This window comes from Monodelphis domestica, chromosome X (assembly GCF_027887165.1).
Source record: "Monodelphis domestica isolate mMonDom1 chromosome X, mMonDom1.pri, whole genome shotgun sequence".
Taxonomy (NCBI): Eukaryota; Metazoa; Chordata; class Mammalia; order Didelphimorphia; family Didelphidae; genus Monodelphis; species Monodelphis domestica.
Window position 1 is genome coordinate 79,595,218 of NC_077235.1, and position 20,748 is coordinate 79,615,965.

The window sequence follows — 20,748 nt, forward strand, 5'->3', positions numbered from 1 at the left end:
GACACTACCTGTTTAAGGCCCCTCCGAGCATTGACACTCCCTGTTTAGATCCCTCCCAGCATTGACACTCCCTGATTAAGGCCCCTCCCAGCATTGACACTCCCTGTTTAAGACCCCTCCCAGCATTGACACTCCCTGTTTAAGGCCCCTCCCAGCATTGACACTCCCTGTTTAGATCCCTCCCAGCATTGACACTCCCTGTTTAAGGCCCCTCCCAGCACTGACACTCCTTTTTTAAGGCGCCACCCAACTGACACTCCCTGTTTAAGTACCCTCCTAGCACTGACACTCCCTGTTTAAGGCCGCACCTTGCACTAACACTCCCTGTTTAAGGCCCCTCCCAGCATTGACACTCCCTGTTTAAGGCCCCTCCTAGCATTGACACTCCCTGTTTAAGGCCCCTCCCAGCATTGACACTCGCTGTTTAAGGCCCCTCCCAGCATTGACACTCCCTGTTTAAGGACACTCCCAGGATTGACACTCCCTGTTTAAGACCCCTCCCAGCATTGACACTCCCTGTATAACTCCCCTCCCAGAATTGACACGCCCTGTTTTATGCCTCTCCCAGCATTGACACTCCCCGTTTAAGGCCCCTCCCAGCATTGGCACACGCCATTTAAGGCCCCTCCCAGCATTGACACTCCCAGTTTAAGGCCCCTCCCACCATTGACACTCCCTGTTTAAGGCCCCTCCCAGCATTGACACTCCCTGTTTAAGGCCCCTCCCAGCATTGACACTCCCAGTTTAAGACCCCTCCCAGTATAGACACTCCCTGTTTAAGGCCCCATCCTGCACTTACACTCCCTGTTGAAGGCCCCTCCCAGCATTGACACTCCCTGTTTAAGGCCCCTCCCAGCATTGACACTCCCTGTTTAAGGCCCCTCCCAGCATTGACACTCACTGTTTAAGGCCCCTCCCAGCATTGACACTACCTGTTTAAGGCCCCTCTCAGCATTGACACTCCCTGTTTAAGGCCCCTCCCAGCATTGACACTCCCTGTTTCAGGCCACACCCAGCATTGACACTCCCTGTTTAAGGATCCTCCCACGATTGACACTCCCTGTTTAAGCCCCTTCCCAGCATTGACACTCCCTGTTTAAGGCCCCACCCTGCACTGACACTCCCTGTTTAAGACCCCTCCCAGTACTGACACTCCCTGTTTAAGGCCCCTCCCAGCATTGACACTCCCTGTTTAAGGCCCCACCCAGCATTGACACTCCCTGTTTAAGGCCCCTCCCAGCATTGACACTCCCTGTTTAAGGCCCCTCCCACCATTGACACACCCTGTTTCAGGCCCCTCCCATCATTGACACTCCCTGTTTAAGGCCCCTCCCAGCATTGACACTCCCTGTTTAAGGCCCCTCCCAGCATTGACACTCCGTGTTTAAGGCCCCTCCCAGCATTGACACTCCCTGTTTCAGGCCCCTCCCAGCATTGACACTCCCAGTTTAAGGATGCTCCCACGATTGACACTCCCTGTTTAAGGCCCCTCCCAGCATTGACACTCCCTGTTTAAGGCCCCACCCTGCACTGACACTCCCTGTTTAAGACCCCTCCGAGCATTGACACTCCCTGTTTAAGGCCCCTCCCAGCATTGACACTCCCTGTTTAAGGCCACACCCAGCATTGACACTCCCTGTTTCAGGCCCCTCCCAGCATTGACACTCCCTGTTTAAGGCCCCTCCCAGCACTGACACTCCCTGTTTAAGCCCCCTCCAAGCATTGACACTCACAGTTTAAGGCCCCTCCCAGCATTGACACTCCCTGTTTCAGGCCCCTCCCAGCATTGACACTCCCTGTTTAAGGCCCATCCCAGCATTGACACTCCCTGTTTAAGGCCCCTCCCAGCATTGACACTCCCTGTTTAAGGCCCCTCCCAGCACTGACACTCCCTGTTTAAAGCCCCTCCAAGCATTGACACTCACAGTTTAAGGACCCTCCCACGATTGACACTCCCTGTTTAAGGCCCCACCCTGCACTGACACTCTCTGTTTAAGACCCCTCCCAGTACTGACACTCCCTGTTTAAGGCCCCTCCCAGCATTGACACTCCCTGTTTAAGGCCCCACCCAGCATTGACACTCCCTGTTTAAGGCCCCTCCCAGCATTGACACTCCCTGTTTAAGGCCCCTCCCAGCATTGACACTCCCTGTTTCAGGCCCCTCCCAGCATTGACACTCCCTGTCTAAGGACCCTCCCACGATTGACACTCCCTGTTTAAGGCCCCTCCCAGCATTGACACTCCCTGTTTAAGGCCCCACCCTGCACTGACACTCCCTGAAGCCACACCTAGCACTGACACTCCCTCTTTATTTTTTTTTATTTAAACATTATTTTATTTGGTTGTTTTCATACATTGTTCATTGGAAACAAAGATCGTTTTCTTTTCCTCCCTCCCCCCACCCCCGCCTTTCCCTCTCCCATAGCCGACGCATGATTCCCTGGTTATCACATGTGTTCTTGACTCGAACCCATTTCCCTGTTGTTGGAATTTGCATTATAGTGTTCATTTAGAGTCTCTCCTCAGTCTTATCTCTTCCAACCCTGTAGTCAAGCAGTTGTTTTTCATCGGTGTTTTTACTCCCACAGTTTATCCTCTGCTTGTGGGTAGTATTTTTTTTTAGATCCCTGCAGATTGTTCAGGGAAATTGCATTGATACTAATGGAGAAGTCTATCACCTTCGATTGTACCACAGTGTATCAGTCTCTGTGTACAATGTTTTCCTGGTTCTGCTCCTTTCGCTCTGCATCAGTTCCTGGAGGTTGTTCCAGTCTCCATGGAATCCCTCCACTTTATTATTCCTTTTTACACAATAATATTCCATCACCAACATATACCACAATTTGTACAGCCATTCCCCAATTGATGGGCATCCCCTCGTTTTCCAATTTTTAGACACCACAAAGAGCGCAGCTATGAATATTCTTGTACAAGTCTTTTTGTCCATTATCTCTTTGGGGTACAAACCCAGCGGTGCTATGGCTGGATCAAAGGGTAGATATTCTTTTGTCGCCCTTTGGGCATAGTTCCAAATTGCCCTCCAGAATGGTTGGATCAGTTCACAGCTCCACCAGCAATGAATTCATGTCCCCACTTTGCCACATCCCCTCCAGCATTCATTACTTTGCATAGCTGTCATGTTAGCCAATCTGCTAGGTGTGAGGTGATACCTCAGAGTTGTTTTGATTTGCATCTCTCTGATTATAAGAGATGTAGAGCACTTTTTCATGTGCTTATTAATAGTTTTGATTTCTTTGGCTGAGAACTGCCTGTTCATGTCCCTTGCCCATTTATCAATTGGAGAATGGCTTGATTTTTTTGTACAATTGATTTAGTTCTTTATAAATTTGAGTAATTAAACCTTTGTCAGAGGTTTTTATGAAGATTGTTTCCCAATTTGTTGCTACCCTTCTGATTTTAGTTACATTGGTTTTGTTTGTACAAAAACTTTTCAATTTGATGTAATCCAGATTATTTATTTTGCATTTTGTAACTCTTTCTAATTCTTGCTTGGTTTTGAAGTATTTCCCTTCCCAAAGGTCTGACATGTATACTATTCTGTGTTCGCCTAATTTTCTTATACTTTCCTTCTTTATGTTCAAGTCATTCACCCATTTTGAATTTATCTTGGTGTAGGGTGTGAGGTGTTGATCTAAGCCTAATCTTTCCCACACTGTCCTCCAAATATTCCCAGCAGTTTTTATGAAATAGTGGATTTTTGTCCCAAAAGCTGGGATCTTTGGGTTTGTCATATACTGTCTTGCTGAGGTTGCTTGCCCCCAGTCTATTCCACTGATCCTCCTTTCTGTCTCTTAGCCAGTACCAAATTGTTTTGATGACCGCTGCTTTGTAATATAGTCTGAGATCTGGGACTGCAAGACCCCCTTCCTTTGTATTTTTTTTCATTATTTCCCTGGTTATCCTTGATCTTTTGTTCTTCCAAATGAACTTTGTTATGTTTTTTTCTAAATCAGTAAAAAACTTTTTTGGAAGTTCCATAGGTATGGCACTAAATAGATAGATGAGTTTGGGTAGGAGGGTCATTTTTATTATATTGGCTCGTCCTACCCATGAGCAGTTAATGTTCTTCCAATTGTTCAAGTCTAGTTTTAGTTGTGTGGAAAGTGTTTTGTAGTTGTGTTCATATAGATCCTGTGTTTGTCTCGGGAGATAGATTCCTAAGTATTTTATTTTGTCTAGGGTGATTTTGAATGGGATTTCTCTTTCTAGTTCTTGCTGCTGAGCTGTGTTGGAATTATATAGAAAGGCTGATGACTTATGTGGGTTTATTTTGTATCCTGCAACTTTACTAAAGTTATTGATTATTTCGATTAGCTTTTTGGTTGAATCTCTAGGCGTCTTTAAGTAGACCATCATGTCATCTGCAAAGAGCGATAATTTGGTCTCCTCCTTGCCTATTTTGATGCCTTCAATTTTTTTTCTTCTCTAATTGCTACTGCTAGTGTTTCTAATACAATGTCAAATAATAGAGGTGATAGTGGGCATCCTTGTTTCACTCCTGATCTTAATGGGAATGGATTTAGTTTATCCCCATTGCAGATGATATGAGCTGATGGTTTTAGATATATACTGTTTATTATTTTTAGGAATGACCCTTCTATTCCTATGCTTTCTAGTGTTTTTAGTAGGAATGGGTATTGTGTTTTATCAAAGGCTTTTTCTGCATCTATTGAGATAATCATGTGGTTCTTGTTGGTTTGCTTGTTGATGTGGTCAATTATGTGGATAGTTTTTCTAATGTTGAACCAGCCCTGCATCCCTGGTATAAATCCTACTTGATCATGGTGGATGACCCTTCTAATCACTTGCTGGAGTCTTTTTGCTAGTATCCTATTTAAGATTTTTGCATCTATATTCATTAGGGAGATTGGTCTATAATTTTCTTTCTCTGTTTTTGGCCTGCCTGGTTTTGGAATCAGTACCATGCTTGTGTCATAAAAGGAGTTTGGTAGAACTCCCTCTTTGCTTATTATGTCAAATAGTTTGTATAGTATTGGGATTAACTGTTCTCTGAATGTTTGATAGAATTCACTGGTGAATCCATCAGGCCCTGGGGATTTTTTCTTAGGAAGTTCTTTGATGGCCTGTTGGATTTCTTTTTCTGATATGGGATAACTTAAGAAAACTATTTCTTCTTCTGACATTGACACTCCCTGTTTCAGGCCCCTCCCAGCATTGACACTCCCTATTTAAGGCCCCTCCCAGCATTGACACTCCCTGTTTAAGGCCCCTCCCAGCATTGACACTCCCTGTTTAAGACCCCTCCCAGCATTGACACTCCCTGTTTAAGACCCCTCCCAGCACTGACACTCCCCGTTTAAGGCCCTTCCCAGCATTGACACATCCCATTTAAAGCCCCTCCCAGCATTGACACTCCCAGTTTAAGGCCCCTCCCACCATTGACACTCCCTGTTTAAGGCCCCTCCGAGCATTGACACTCAGTGTTTAAGGCCCCTCCCAGCATTGACACTCCCTCTGTAAGACCGCTCCCAGCATTGACACTCCCTGTTTAAGGCCCCACCCTGCACTGACACTCCCTGTTTTAGGCCCCTCCCAGCATTGACACTCCCTGTTTCAGGCCCCTCCCAGCATTGACACTCCCTGCTTAAGGATGCTGCCATGATTGACACTCCCTGTTTAAGGCCCCTCCCAGCATTGACACTCCCTGTTTAAGGCCCCACCCTGCACTGACACTCCCTGTTTAAACCCCTCCCAGTATTGGCACTCCCTGTTTAAGGCCCCTCCCAGCATTGACACTCCCTGTTTAAGGCCCCTCCCAGCATTGACACTCCCTGTTTAAGGCCCCTCCCAGCATTGACACTCCCTGTTTAAGGCCCCTCCCAGCATTGACACTCCCTGTTTAAGGCCCCTCCCAGCATTGACACTCCCTGTTTAAGGCCCCTCCCAGCATTGACACTCCCCATTTAAGGCCCCTCCCAGCATTGACACTCCCTCTGTAAGACCGCTCCCAGCATTGACACTCCCTGTTTAAGGCCCCACCCTGCACTGACACTCCCTGTTTTAGGCCCCTCCCAGCATTGACACTCCCTGTTTCAGGCCCCTCCCAGCATTGACACTTCCTGCTTAAGGATGCTGCCATGATTGACACTCCCTGTTTAAGGCCCCTCCCAGCATTGACACTCCCTGTTTAAGGCCCCACCCTGCACTGACACTCCCTGTTTAAACCCCTCCCAGTATTGACACTCCCTGTTTAAGGCCCCTCCCAGCATTGACACTCCCTGTTTAAGGCCCCTCCCAGCATTGACACTCCCTGTTTAAGGCCCCTCCCAGCATTGACACTCCCTGTTTAAGGCCCCTCCCAGCATTGACACTCCCTGTTTAAGGCCCCTCCCAGCATTGACACTCCCTGTTTAAGGCTCCTCCCAGCATTGACACTCCCCATTTAAGGCCCCTCCCAGCATTGACACTCCCTGTGTAAGACCGCTCCCAGCATTGACACTCCCTGTTTAAGGCCCCACCCTGCACTGGGACTCCCTGTTTTAGGCCCCTCCCAGCATTGACACTCCCTGTTTCAGACCCCTCCCAGCATTGACACTCCCTATTTAAGGACCCTCCCATGATTGACACTCCCTGTTTAAGGCCCCTCCCAGCATTGACACTCCCTGTTTAAGGCCCCACCCTGCACTGACACTCCCTGTTTAAACCCCTCCCAGTATTGACACTCCCTGTTTAAGGCCCCTCCCAGCATTGAAACTCCCTGTTTAAGGCCCCTCCCAGCATTGACACTCCCTGTTTAAGGCCCCTCCCAGCATTGACACTCCCTGTTTAAGGCTCCTCCCAGCATTGACACTCCCCATTTAAGGCCCCTCCCAGCATTGACACTCCCTGTGTAAGACCGCTCCCAGCATTGACACTCCCTGTTTAAGGCCCCACCCTGCACTGGGACTCCCTGTTTTAGGCCCCTCCCAGCATTGACACTCCCTGTTTCAGGCCCCTCCCAGCATTGACACTCCCTATTTAAGGACCCTCCCATGATTGACACTCCCTGTTTAAGGCCCCTCCCAGCATTGACACTCCCTGTTTAAGGCCCCACCCTGCACTGACACTCCCTGTTTAAACCCCTCCCAGTATTGACACTCCCTGTTTAAGGACCCTCCCAGCATTGACACACCCTGTTTAAGGACCCTCCCACGATTGACACTCCCTGTTTAAGTACCATCCCAGCATTGACACTCCCTGTTTAAGGCCCCACCCTGCACTGACACTCCCTGTTTAAACCCCTCCCAGTATTGACACTCCCTGTTTAAGGCCCCTCCCAGCATTCACACTCCCTGTTTAAGGCCCCTCCCAGCATTGACACTCCCTGTTTAAGGCCCCTCCCAGCATTGACACTCCCTGTTTAAGGCCCCTCCCAGCATTGACACTCCCTGTTTCAGGCCCCTCCCAGCATTGACACACCCTGTTTAAGGACCCTCCCACGATTGACACTCCCTGTTTAAGGCCCATCCCAGCAATGACACTCCCTGTTTAAGGCCCCACCCTGCACTGACACTCCCTGTTTAAACCCCTCCCAGTATTGACACTCCCTGTTTAAGGCCCCTCCCAGCATTGACACTCCCTGTTTAAGGCCCCTCCCAGCATTGACACTCCCTGTTTAAGGCCCCTTCCAGCATTGACACTCCCTGTTTAAGGCCTCTCCCAGCATTGACACTGCCTGTTTAAGGCGCCTCCCAGCATTGACACTCCCTGTTTAAGGCCCCTCCCAGCATTGACACTCCCTGTTTCAGGCCCCTCCCAGCATTGAAACTCCCTGTTTAAGGACCCTCCCACGATTGACACTCCCTGTTTAAGGCTCCTCCCAGCATTGACACTCCCTGTTTAAGGCCCCACCCTGCACTGACACTCCCTGTTTAAACCCCTCCCAGTATTGACACTCCCTGTTTAAACCCCTCCCAGTATTGACACTCCCTGTTTAAGGCCCCTCCCAGCATTGACACTCCCTGTTTAAGGCCCCTCCCAGCATTGACACTCCCTGTTTAAGGCCCCTCCCAGCATTGACACTCCCTGTTTAAGGCCCCTCCCAGCATTGACACTCCCTGTTTAAGGCCCCTCCCAGCATTGACACTCCCTGTTTAAGGCCCCTCCCAGCATTGACACTCCCTGTTTAAGGCCCCTCCCAGCATTGACACTCCCTGTTTAAGGCCCCTCCCAGCATTGACACTCCCTGTTTAAGGCCCCTCCCAGCATTGACACTCCCTGTTTAAGGACCCTCCCAGCATTGACACTCCCTGTTTAAGGACCCTTCCTGCATTGACACTCCCTGTTTAAGGCCCCTCCCAGCATTGACACTCCCTGTTTAAGGCCCCACCCTGCACTGACACTCCCTGTTTAAGGCCCCTCCCAGCATTGACACTCCCTGTTTAAGGCCCCACCCTGCACTGACACTCCCTGTTTAAACCCCTCCCAGTATTGACACTCCCTGTTTAAACCCCTCCCAGTATTGACACTCCCTGTTTAAGGCCCCTCCCAGCATTGACACTCCCTGTTTAAGGCCCCTCCCAGCATTGACACTCCCCGTTTAAGGCCCCTCCCAGCATTGACACATCCCATTTAAAGCCCTTCCCAGCATTGACACTCCCAGTTTAAGGCCCCTCCCACCATTGACACTCCCTGTTTAAGGCTCCTCCCAGCATTGACACTCCCCATTTAAGGCCCCTCCCAGCATTGACACTCCCTGTGTAAGACCCCTCCCAGCATTGACACTCCCTGTATTAGACCCCACCCTGCACTGACACTCCCTGTTTTAGGCCCCTCCCAGCATTGACACTTCTTGTTTCACGCCCCTCCCAGCATTGACACTCCCTGTTTAATGACCTTCCCATGATTGACACTCCCTGTTTATGGCCCCTCCCAGCATTGACACTCCCTGTTTAAGGCCCCACCCTGCACTGACACTCCCTGTTTAAACCCCTCCCAGTATTGACACTCCCTGTTTAAGGCCCCTCCCAGCACTGAAACTCCCTGTTTAAGGCCCCTCCCAGCATTGACACTCCCTGTTTAAGGCCCCTTCCAGCATTGACACTCCCTTTTTAAGGACCCTCCCACGATTGACACTCCCTGATTAAGGCCCCTCCCAGCATTGACACTCCCTGTTTTAGGCCCCACCCTGCACTGACACCCCCTGTTTAAACCCCTCCCAGTATTGACACTCCCTGTTTAAGGCCCCTCCCAGCATTGACACTCCCTTTTTAAGGACCCTCCCACAATTGACACTCCCTGTTTAAGGCCCCTCCCAGCATTGACACTCCCTGTTTAAGGCCCCACCCTGCACTGACACCCCCTGTTTAAACCCCTCCCAGTATTGACACTCCCTGTTTAAGGCCCCTCCAAGCATTGACACTCCCCTTTTAAGGCCCCTCCCAGCATTGACACATCCCATTTAAAGCCCCTCCCAGCATTGACACTCCCTGTTTAAGGCCCCACCCTGCACTGACACCCCCTGTTTAAACCCCTCCCAGTATTGACACTCCCTGTTTAAGGCCCCTCCCAGCATTGACACTCCCTGTTTCAGGCCCCTCCCAGCATTGACACTCCCTTTTTAAGGACCCTCCCACGATTGACACTCCCTGTTTAAGGCCCCTCCCAGCATTGACACTCCCTGTTTAAGGCCCCACCCTGCACTGACACCCCCTGTTTAAACCCCTCCCAGTATTGACACTCCCTGTTTCAGGCCCCTCCCAGCATTGACACTCCCTGTTTAAGGCCCCACCCTGCACTGACACTCCCTGTTTTAGGCCCCTCCCAGCACTGACACTCCCTGTTTCAGGCCCCTCCCAGCATTGACACTCCCTGTTTAAGGCCCCTCCCAGCATTGACACTCCCTGTTTAAGGCCCCACTCTGCACTGACACTCCCTGTTTAAACCCCTCCCAGTATTGACACTCCCTGTTTAATGCCCCTCCCAGCATTGACACTCCCTGTTTAAGGCCCCTCCCAGCATTGACACTCCCTGTTTAAGGCCCCTCCCAGCATTGACACTCCCTGTTTAAGGCCCCTCCCAGCATTGACACTCCCTATTTAAGGCCCCTCCCAGCATTGACACTCTCTGTTTAAGGCCCCTCCCAGCATTGACACTCCCTGTTTAAGGCCCCTCCCAGCATTGACACTCCCTGTTTAAGGACCCTCCCAGCATTGACACTCCCTGTTTAAGGACCCTCCCACGATTGACACTCCCTGTTTAAGGCCCCTCCCAGCATTGACACTCCCTGTTTAAGGCCCCACCCTGCACTGACACTCCCTGTTTAAACCCCTCCCAGTATTGACACTCCCTGTTTAAGGCCCCTCCCAGCATTGACACTCCCTGTTTAAGGCCACTCCCAGCATTGCCACTCCCTGTTTAAGGCCCCTCCCAGCATTGACACTCCCTGTTTAAGGCCCCTCCCAGCATTGACACTCCCTGTAGCCACACCTAGCACTGACACTCCCTCTTTATTTTTTTTTATTTAAACATTATTTTATTTGGTTGTTTTCATACATTGTTCATTGGAAACAAAGATCGTTTTCTTTTCCTCCCTCCCCCCACCCCCGCCTTTCCCTCTCCCATAGCCGACGCATGATTCCCTGGTTATCACATGTGTTCTTGACTCGAACCCATTTCCCTGTTGTTGGAATTTGCATTATAGTGTTCATTTAGAGTCTCTCCTCAGTCTTATCTCTTCCAACCCTGTAGTCAAGCAGTTGTTTTTCATCGGTGTTTTTACTCCCACAGTTTATCCTCTGCTTGTGGGTAGTATTTTTTTTTAGATCCGTGCAGATTGTTCAGGGAAATTGCATTGATACTAATGGAGAAGTCTATCACCTTCGATTGTACCACAGTGTATCAGTCTCTGTGTACAATGTTTTCCTGGTTCTGCTCCTTTCGCTCTGCATCAGTTCCTGGAGGTTGTTCCAGTCTCCATGGAATCCCTCCACTTTATTATTCCTTTTTACACAATAATATTCCATCACCAACATATACCACAATTTGTTCAGCCATTCCCCAATTGATGGGCATCCCCTCGTTTTCCAATTTTTAGACACCACAAAGAGCGCAGCTATGAATATTCTTGTACAAGTCTTTTTGTCCATTATCTCTTTGGGGTACAAACCCAGCGGTGCTATGGCTGGATCAAAGGGTAGATATTCTTTTGTCGCCCTTTGGGCATAGTTCCAAATTGCCCTCCAGAATGGTTGGATCAGTTCACAGCTCCACCAGCAATGAATTCATGTCCCCACTTTGCCACATCCCCTCCAGCATTCATTACTTTGCATAGCTGTCATGTTAGCCAATCTGCTAGGTGTGAGGTGATACCTCAGAGTTGTTTTGATTTGCATCTCTCTGATTATAAGAGATGTAGAGCACTTTTTCATGTGCTTATTAATAGTTTTGATTTCTTTGGCTGAGAACTGCCTGTTCATGTCCCTTGCCCATTTATCAATTGGAGAATGGCTTGATTTTTTTGTACAATTGATTTAGTTCTTTATAAATTTGAGTAATTAAACCTTTGTCAGAGGTTTTTATGAAGATTGTTTCCCAATTTGTTGCTACCCTTCTGATTTTAGTTACATTGGTTTTGTTTGTACAAAAACTTTTCAATTTGATGTAATCCAGATTATTTATTTTGCATTTTGTAACTCTTTCTAATTCTTGCTTGGTTTTGAAGTATTTCCCTTCCCAAAGGTCTGACATGTATACTATTCTGTGTTCGCCTAATTTTCTTATAGTTTCCTTCTTTATGTTCAAGTCATTCACCCATTTTGAATTTATCTTGGTGTAGGGTGTGAGGTGTTGATCTAAGCCTAATCTTTCCCACACTGTCCTCCAATTTTCCCAGCAGTTTTTATGAAATAGTGGATTTTTGTCCCAAAAGCTGGGATCTTTGGGTTTGTCATATACTGTCTTGCTGAGGTTGCTTGCCCCCAGTCTATTCCACTGATCCTCCTTTCTGTCTCTTAGCCAGTACCAAATTGTTTTGATGACCGCTGCTTTGTAATATAGTCTGAGATCTGGGACTGCAAGACCCCCTTCCTTTGTATTTTTTTTCATTATTTCCCTGGTTATCCTTGATCTTTTGTTCTTCCAAATGAACTTTGTTATGTTTTTTTCTAAATCAGTAAAAAACTTTTTTGGAAGTTCCATAGGTATGGCACTAAATAGATAGATGAGTTTGGGTAGGAGGGTCATTTTTATTATATTGGCTCGTCCTACCCATGAGCAGTTAATGTTCTTCCAATTGTTCAAGTCTAGTTTTAGTTGTGTGGAAAGTGTTTTGTAGTTGTGTTCATATAGATCCTGTGTTTGTCTCGGGAGATAGATTCCTAAGTATTTTATTTTGTCTAGGGTGATTTTGAATGGGATTTCTCTTTCTAGTTCTTGCTGCTGAGCTGTGTTGGAATTATATAGAAAGGCTGATGACTTATGTGGGTTTATTTTGTATCCTGCAACTTTACTAAAGTTATTGATTATTTCGATTAGCTTTTTGGTTGAATCTCTAGGCGTCTTTAAGTAGACCATCATGTCATCTGCAAAGAGCGATAATTTGGTCTCCTCCTTGCCTATTTTGATGCCTTCAATTTTTTTTCTTCTCTAATTGCTACTGCTAGTGTTTCTAATACAATGTCAAATAATAGAGGTGATAGTGGGCATCCTTGTTTCACTCCTGATCTTAATGGGAATGGATTTAGTTTATCCCCATTGCAGATGATATGAGCTGATGGTTTTAGATATATACTGTTTATTATTTTTAGGAATGACCCTTCTATTCCTATGCTTTCTAGTGTTTTTAGTAGGAATGGGTATTGTGTTTTATCAAAGGCTTTTTCTGCATCTATTGAGATAATCATGTGGTTCTTGTTGGTTTGCTTGTTGATGTGGTCAATTATGTGGATAGTTTTTCTAATGTTGAACCAGCCCTGCATCCCTGGTATAAATCCTACTTGATCATGGTGGATGACCCTTCTAATCACTTGCTGGAGTCTTTTTGCTAGTATCCTATTTAAGATTTTTGCATCTATATTCATTAGGGAGATTGGTCTATAATTTTCTTTCTCTGTTTTTGGCCTGCCTGGTTTTGGAATCAGTACCATGCTTGTGTCATCAAAGGAGTTTGGTAGAACTCCCTCTTTGCTTATTATGTCCAATAGTTTGTATAGTATTGGGATTAACTGTTCTCTGAATGTTTGATAGAATTCACTGGTGAATCCATCAGGCCCTGGGGATTTTTTCTTAGGAAGTTCTTTGATGGCCTGTTGGATTTCTTTTTCTGATATGGGATAACTTAAGAAAACTATTTCTTCTTCTGACATTGACACTCCCTGTTTCAGGCCCCTCCCAGCATTGACACTCCCTATTTAAGGCCCCTCCCAGCATTGACACTCCCTGTTTAAGGCCCCTCCCAGCATTGACACTCCCTGTTTAAGACCCCTCCCAGCATTGACACTCCCTGTTTAAGACCCCTCCCAGCACTGACACTCCCCGTTTAAGGCCCCTCCCAGCATTGATACATCCCATTTAAAGCCCCTCCCAGCATGGACACTCCCAGTTTAAGGCCCCTCCCACCATTGACACTCCCTGTTTAAGGCCCCTCCGAGCATTGACACTCAGTGTTTAAGGCCCCTCCCAGCATTGACACTCACTGTGTAAGACCCCTCCCAGCATTGACACTCCCTGTTTAAGACCCCACCCTGCACTGACACTCCCTGTTTTAGGCCCCTCCCAGCATTGACACTTCTTGTTTCAGGCCCCTCCCAGCATTGACACTCCCTGTTTAAGGACCCTCCCAGCATTGACACTCCCTGTTTCAGGCCCCTCCCAGCATTGACACTCCCTGTTTAAGGCCCCACCCTGCACTGACACTCCCTGTTTAAACCCCTCCCAGTATTGACACTCCCTGTTTAAGGCCCCTCCCAGCATTAACACTCCCTGCTTAAGGCCCCTCCCAGCATTGACACTCCCTGTTTAAGGCCCCACCCTGCACTGACACTCCCTGTTTTAGGCCCCTCCCAGCACTGACACTCCCTGTTTCAGGTCCCTCCCAGCATTGACACTCCCTGTTTAAGGCCCCTCCCAGCATTGACACTCCCTGTTTAAGGCCCCACTCTGCACTGACACTCCCTGTTTAAACCCCTCCCAGTATTGACACTCCCTGTTTAATGCCCCTCCCAGCATTGACACTCCCTGTTTAAGGCCCCTCCCAGCATTGACACTCCCTGTTTAATGCCCCTCCCAGCATTGCCACTCCCTGTTTAAGGCCCCTCCCAGCATTGACACTCCCTGTTTAAGGCCCCTCCCAGCATTGACACTCCCTGTAGCCACACCTAGCACTGACACTCCCTCTTTATTTTTTTTATTTAAACATTATTTTATTTGGTTGTTTTCATACATTGTTCATTGGAAACAAAGATCGTTTTCTTTTCCTCCCTCCCCCCACCCCCGCCTTTCCCTCTCCCATAGCCGACGCATGATTCCCTGGTTATCACATGTGTTCTTGACTCGAACCCATTTCCCTGTTGTTGGAATTTGCATTATAGTGTTCATTTAGAGTCTCTCCTCAGTCTTATCTCTTCCAACCCTGTAGTCAAGCAGTTGTTTTTCATCGGTGTTTTTACTCCCACAGTTTATCCTCTGCTTGTGGGTAGTATTTTTTTTTAGATCCGTGCAGATTGTTCAGGGAAATTGCATTGATACTAATGGAGAAGTCTATCACCTTCGATTGTACCACAGTGTATCAGTCTCTGTGTACAATGTTTTCCTGGTTCTGCTCCTTTCGCTCTGCATCAGTTCCTGGAGGTTGTTCCAGTCTCCATGGAATCCCTCCACTTTATTATTCCTTTTTACACAATAATATTCCATCACCAACATATACCACAATTTGTTCAGCCATTCCCCAATTGATGGGCATCCCCTCGTTTTCCAATTTTTAGACACCACAAAGAGCGCAGCTATGAATATTCTTGTACAAGTCTTTTTGTCCATTATCTCTTTGGGGTACAAACCCAGCGGTGCTATGGCTGGATCAAAGGGTAGATATTCTTTTGTCGCCCTTTGGGCATAGTTCCAAATTGCCCTCCAGAATGGTTGGATCAGTTCACAGCTCCACCAGCAATGAATTCATGTCCCCACTTTGCCACATCCCCTCCAGCATTCATTACTTTGCATAGCTGTCATGTTAGCCAATCTGCTAGGTGTGAGGTGATACCTCAGAGTTGTTTTGATTTGCATCTCTCTGATTATAAGAGATGTAGAGCACTTTTTCATGTGCTTATTAATAGTTTTGATTTCTTTGGCTGAGAACTGCCTGTTCATGTCCCTTGCCCATTTATCAATTGGAGAATGGCTTGATTTTTTTGTACAATTGATTTAGTTCTTTATAAATTTGAGTAATTAAACCTTTGTCAGAGGTTTTTATGAAGATTGTTTCCCAATTTGTTGCTACCCTTCTGATTTTAGTTACATTGGTTTTGTTTGTACAAAAACTTTTCAATTTGATGTAATCCAGATTATTTATTTTGCATTTTGTAACTCTTTCTAATTCTTGCTTGGTTTTGAAGTATTTCCCTTCCCAAAGGTCTGACATGTATACTATTCTGTGTTCGCCTAATTTTCTTATAGTTTCCTTCTTTATGTTCAAGTCATTCACCCATTTTGAATTTATCTTGGTGTAGGGTGTGAGGTGTTGATCTAAGCCTAATCTTTCCCACACTGTCCTCCAATTTTCCCAGCAGTTTTTATGAAATAGTGGATTTTTGTCCCAAAAGCTGGGATCTTTGGGTTTGTCATATACTGTCTTGCTGAGGTTGCTTGCCCCCAGTCTATTCCACTGATCCTCCTTTCTGTCTCTTAGCCAGTACCAAATTGTTTTGATGACCGCTGCTTTGTAATATAGTCTGAGATCTGGGACTGCAAGACCCCCTTCCTTTGTATTTTTTTTTCATTATTTCCCTGGTTATCCTTGATCTTTTGTTCTTCCAAATGAACTTTGTTATGTTTTTTTCTAAATCAGTAAAAAACTTTTTTGGAAGTTCCATAGGTATGGCACTAAATAGATAGATGAGTTTGGGTAGGAGGGTCATTTTTATTATATTGGCTCGTCCTACCCATAAGCAGTTAATGTTCTTCCAATTGTTCAAGTCTAGTTTTAGTTGTGTGGAAAGTGTTTTGTAGTTGTGTTCATATAGATCGTGTGTTTGTCTCGGGAGATAGATTCCTAAGTATTTTATTTTGTCTAGGGTGATTTTGAATGGGATTTCTCTTTCTAGTTCTTGCTGCTGAGCTGTGTTGGAATTATATAGAAAGGCTGATGACTTATGTGGGTTTATTTTGTATCCTGCAACTTTACTAAAGTTATTGATTATTTCGATTAGCTTTTTGGTTGAATCTCTAGGAGTCTTTAAGTAGACCATCATGTCATCTGCAAAGAGCGATAATTTGGTCTCCTCCTTGCCTATTTTGATGCCTTCAATTTCTTTTTCTTCTCTAATTGCTACTGCTAGTGTTTCTAATACAATGTCAAATAATAGAGGTGATAGTGGGCATCCTTGTTTCACTCCTGATCTTAATGGGAATGGATTTAGTTTATCCCCATTGCAGATGATATGAGCTGATGGTTTTAGATATATACTGTTTATTATTTTTAGGAATGACCCTTCTATTCCTATGCTTTCTAGTGTTTTTAGTAGGAATGGGTATTGTATTTTATCAAAGGCTTTTTCTGCATCTATTGAGATAATCATGTGGTTCTTGTTGGTTTGCTTGTTGATGTGGTCAATTATGTGGATAGTTTTCCTAATGTTGAACCAGCCCTGCATCCCTGGTATAAATCCAATTGATCATGGTGGATGACCCTTCTAATCACTTGCTGGAGTCTTTTTGCTAGTATCCTATTTAAGATTTTTGCATCTATATTCATTAGGGAGATTGGTCTATAATTTTCTTTCTCTGTTTTTGGCCTGCCTGCTTTTGGAATCAGTACCATGCTTGTGTCATAAAAGGAGTTTGGTAGAACTCCCTCTTTGCTTATTATGTCAAATAGTTTGTATAGTATTGGGATTAACTGTTCTCTGAATGTTTGATAGAATTCACTGGTGAATCCATCAGGCCATGGGGATTTTTTCTTAGGAAGTTCTTTGATGGCCTGTTGGATTTCTTTTTCTGATATGGGATTACTTAAGAAAACTATTTCTTCTTCTGACATTGACACTCCCTTTTTCAGGCCCCTCCCAGCATTGACACTCCCTGTTTAAGGCCCCTCCCAGCATTGACACTCCCTGTTTAAGGCCCCTCCCAGCATTGACATTCCCTGATTCAGGCCCCTCCAAACACTGACACTCCCTAAAGACTCTACCAGCATTGACACTCCCTGTTTAAGGCCCCTCCAAACATTGACACTACCTGTTTCAGGCCCCTCCCAGCATTGACACTCCCTGTTTAAGGCCCCACCCTGCACTTACACTCCCTGTTTAAGGCCCCTCCCAGCATTGACACTCCCCATTTAAGGCCCCTCCCAGCATTGACACTCCCCATTTAAGGCCCCTTCCAGCATTGACACTCCCTGATTAAGGTCCTTCCCAGCATTGACATTCCCTAAAGACTCTACCAGCATTGACATTCCCTGTTTAAGCACCCTCCAAACATTGACACTACCTGTTTAAGGCCCCCCGAGCATTGATACTCCCTGTTTAGATCCCTCCCAGCATTGACACTCCCTGATTAAGGCCCCTCCCAGCATTGACACTCCCTGTTTAAGGCCCCTCCCAGCATTGACACTCCCTTTTTAGATCCCTCCCAGCATTGACACTCCCTGTTTAAGGCCCCTCCCAGCACTGACACTCCTTTTTTAAGGCCCCACCCAACTGACACTCCCTGTTTAAGTACCCTCCTAGCACTGACATTCCCTGTTTAAGGCCCCTCCCAGCATTGACACTCCCTTTTTAAGGCCCCTCCCAGCATTGACACTCCCTGTTTAAGACCCCTCCCAGCATTGACACTCCCTGTTTAAGGCCCCTCCTAGCATTGACACTCCCTGTTTAAGGCCCCTCCCAGCATTGACACTCCCTTTTTAAGGCCCCTCCCAGCATTGACACTCCCTGTTTAAGACCCCTCCCAGCATTGACCCTCCCCGTTTAAGGCCCCACCCAACTGACACTCCCTGTTTAAGTCCCCTCCCAGCACTGACATTACCTGTTTAAGGATCCACCCTGCACTGACACTCCCTGTTTAAGACCCCTCCCCCAGCACTGACACTCCCTGTTTAAGGCCCCACCCTGCACTGACACTCCCTGTTTAAGGCCCCTCCCAGCATTGACACTCCCTGTTTAAGTCCCCTTCCAGCATTGACACTCCCTGATTAAGTCCCCACCCAACTGACACTCCCTGTTTAAGTACCCTCCCAGCACTGACATTACCTGTTTAAGACCCTACCCTAAACCCCTCCAAGCATTGACACTCCATATTTTATGGCCCCTTCCAGCATTGACACTCCCTGAAGCCACAGCTAGCACTGACACTCCCTCTTTAAAGGCCCACACAGCATTGACATTCCCTGTTTCAGGCCCGTCCCAGCATTGACATTCCCTGTTTCAGGCCCCTCCCAGCATTGACATTCCCTGTTTCAGGCCCCTCCCAGCATGGACACTCCCTGTTTAAGGCCACTCCCAGCACTGACACTCCCTGTATAAGGGCCCTCCCAGCATTGACACTCCCTGTTTAAGGCCCCTCCCAGCATGGACACTCCCCGTTTAAGGCCACTCCAAGCACTGACACTCCCTGTATAAGGGCCCTCCCAGCATTGACACTCCCAGTTTAAGGCCCCTCCCAGCATTGACACTCCCCATTTAAGGCCCCTCCCAGCATTGACACTCCCAGTTTAAGGCCCCTCCCAGCATGGACACTCCCTGTTTAAGGCCACTCCCAGCACTGACACTCCCTGTATAAGGGCCCTCCCAGCATTGACACTCCCTGTTTAAGGCCCCTCCCAGCATGGACACTCCCCGTTTAAGGCCACTCCAAGCACTGACACTCCCTGTATAAGGGCCCTCCCAGTATTGACACTCCCTGTTTAAGGCCCCTCCCAGCATTGACACTCCCCATTTAAGGCCCCTCCCAGCATTGACACTCCCTGTTTTAGGACCCTCCCAGCATTGACACTCCCAGTTTAAGGCCCCTCCCAGCATTGACACTCCCCATTTAAGGCCCCTCCCAGCATTGACACTCCCTATCCTGAGGCCCCTCCCAGCATTGACACTCCCTGATTAAGGCCCCTCCCAGCATTGAAACTCCCTGTTTAAGGCCCCTCCCAGCATTGTCACTCCCTTATTAAAGCCCCTCCCAGCATTGACACTCCCTGTTTAATGCCCCACCGAAGTGATACTCCCTGTTTAAGTCCCCTCCCAGCACTGACACTCCCTGTTTAAGGCCCCAACCAACTGACACTCCCTGTGAAAGTCCCCTCCGAGCACTCACATTACCTGTTTAAGGCCCCACCCTGCACTGACACTCTCTGTTTAAGGCCCCACCCTGCACTGACACTCCCTGTTTAAGACCCCTCCCAGTACTGACACTCCCTGTTTAAGGCCCCTCCCAGCATTGACACTCCCTGTTTAAGGCCCCACCCAGCATTGACTCTCCCTGTTTATGGCCCCTCCCAGCATTGACACCTCCTGTTTATGGCCCCTCCCAGCATTGACACTCCCTGTTTAAGGCCCCTCCCAGCATTGACACTCCCTGTTTAAGGCCCCAGCCAACTGACACTCCCTGTTTAAGTCCCCTCCCAGCACTGACATTACCAGTTTAAGACCCCACCCTGCACTGACACTCCCTGTTTAAGGCCCCTCCCAGGATTGACACTCCCCATTTAAGGCCCCTCCCAGCATTGACACTCCCTGACTAAGGCCCCTCCCAGCATTGAAACTCCCTGTTTAAGTCCCCTCCCAGCATTGACACTCCCTGTTTAAGGCCCCTCCCAGCATTGACACTCCCTGATTAAGGCCCCTCCAAGCATTGAAACTCCCTGTTTAATCCCCTCCAAGCATTGACACTCCCTATTTATGGCCCCTCCCAGCATTCACACTCCCTGTTTAAGGCCCCTCCCAGCATTGACACTCCCTGACTAAGGCCCCTCCCAGCATTGACCCTCCCTGTTTAAGGCCCCTCCCAGCATTGACACTCCCTGTTTGAGGCCCCTCCCAGCATTGACACTCCCCATTTAAGGCCCCTCCCAGCATTGACACTCCCTGACTAAGGCCCCTCCCAGCATTGACCCTCCCTGTTTAAGGCCCCTCCCAGCATTGACACTCCCTGTTTGAGGCCCCTCCCAGCATTGACACTCCCTGTATAAGGCCCCTCCCTGCACTGACACTCCCTGTTTAAGGCCCCTCCCAGCATTGACACTCCATGTTTAAGGCCCCTCCCAGCATTGACACTCCCTGTTTAAGGCCCCTCCCAGCATTAACACTCCCCATTTAAGGCCCTTCCCAGCATTGACACTCCCTGTTTAAGGCCCCTCCCAGCATTGACACTCCCTGTATAAGGCCCCTCCCTGCACTGACACTCCCTGTTTAAGGCCCCTCCCAGCATTGACACTCCGTGATTTAGGCCCCTCCCAGCATTGACACTCCCTGTTTATGGCCCCTCCCTGCACATCCCAGATAAATCAGAGAATTATAGAATCCAAGAATTTAGGGAGAAGGACCTAAGAGAGCTTCTTTTTCAACTGTATCATTTTTCAGAGAA

General features: G+C 47.7%; 1 protein-coding gene across 2 annotated transcripts in view; it reads right to left on the minus strand.

Moving 5' to 3' along the window:
* The window catches only part of OPHN1 (oligophrenin 1), an 832,681-nt gene that overhangs the window by 663,709 nt on the left and 148,224 nt on the right, over positions 1–20,748 (minus strand). The gene's annotated exons all lie outside the window — the stretch shown is intronic.